Source organism: Morone saxatilis, unplaced genomic scaffold, assembly GCF_004916995.1.
Source record: "Morone saxatilis isolate NCDOM2014 unplaced genomic scaffold, NCSU_SB_2.0 Contig2, whole genome shotgun sequence".
NCBI classification, from domain to species: Eukaryota; Metazoa; Chordata; class Actinopteri; family Moronidae; genus Morone; species Morone saxatilis.
Genome location: NW_023339762.1, coordinates 17,876,539 through 17,878,186, shown reverse-complemented (window position 1 = coordinate 17,878,186; position 1,648 = coordinate 17,876,539).

The window sequence follows — 1,648 nt, the reverse complement described above, 5'->3', positions numbered from 1 at the left end:
AGCAGAGGGAGCTGCACCCGTCCAGTGTCTGCACTGCATTTGTCTTTCACATCATCTCTCTCTCTCTCTCTCTGCATCCCAAAATTGTGAATGTGCTGTCCTTTGAATGGATTGAACAACCATAGACTCACACACAAACAAACACACACACACACACACACACACATACACTGACTAACATGCATGCTAGCAAAGCCCTCCTGGCAAAAGCACAGCAAATAGGCCTCTAACCTCTCATGTCTCATGTCTCATTCTCTCACACACACACACACACACATGCACCCAATTGTCATAGTGACCTTGATTTCCTGTGGTCACGGTGTGTGCGTGTTGTTGGAAGGGCCTTCCTGCTCTCCGTGTTGGAAATGCCTATTCAGCTTATTCGCACAAACATGCGGACAGAGAGACAAGTGGACGGACAGAGGGAGGGACAGATACATGGTTCCCTGTTAAGTTGCCTGTCTGTCCTGTAAGGCTTTACTCAGCTCACCTCCCACATTCCATCTTAATTCTTTGTGTGTCTTTTGTTTCTACACCGTTTATGATTAACTAGTATGATTGCCATTCAAAGACCCACATAACCTTAGCTTATGCCAGTTCTGTGAGGGAGTATTTGAGTTTGTTTGTATTGTATGTGTGCACATGGCCAAGTACAAAAACAGCTTTATATGTCTGTATTTGTATAGGGAGTAATACTTAAAACTTTTTTTTTAATACTTAAAAAAAAAAAATCTAAGTACTTCTTTTCAGTTGAATGTGTGTGATGTATCAAAGTGTCCAGCAAAGGTTTTTATCCCAGACATACGTAAACATACTGTGTGATAAAATAGACATGGGCACTGTTTCACCCTCACTGTACTGTTACATAGCCATCTGCTCTCATTCCTGTTGGCAGTCATTAGGCTAAGTGGAAAGGCTCTGTACAGTAAAGCTCAATAAATCTGGGTGGCTTGACCAGTAATAACAGCCTCAGCGACAACATCCAAGGACTGCATTTAAATTACTGTATCTTGATCTTTTTGCATTTGAGCACATGCATGACATTCAAACACATGCAAACACATATACACACGGGCATGCAAATGCAGGAAATGGAGTGCAGTCAGTCATTTTCTCATCTGTTACACTTGAGTGTTTTTCATTTGAATGGAATACATTTGTGGTCAAATTCACCTTTTACAGCTGGTAGGAATGTGAGGTGATAATAAATTATACTGGAAAAAGTAAGACTAAAACAATCTACTACTATTACTACCTTTCTAATGTCATCCCTGACTAAGTAAACAACAGTGGACCACAGAGAGGCAGCCCTGACAAAGTAAGATGCCTTTGTCATATGAATTATTGTTCCTCCAGACAGCATTTTATGTCTCACTGATGAATATATTCATGACACGGGACATGCTGGGGTGGTATTAAAGAAAGAACTCTGAGAAGAAATAGGGAATACAGACAAGAAAACAGTGAATGACAAAGCATGACGGTGCATCAGATGATACAAAACAGAGAAATGGAGAGTTTGAGTGGGTAATGAAGCTAGGGAACAAGAGATCATTTCACAAGTGTGCTGAGAGGCTGACGCAGCACTGACTTCACAAACCTCATCCAGCCAGGCTCCATGGTGCATGTGTTTGTGTATATATGTGTG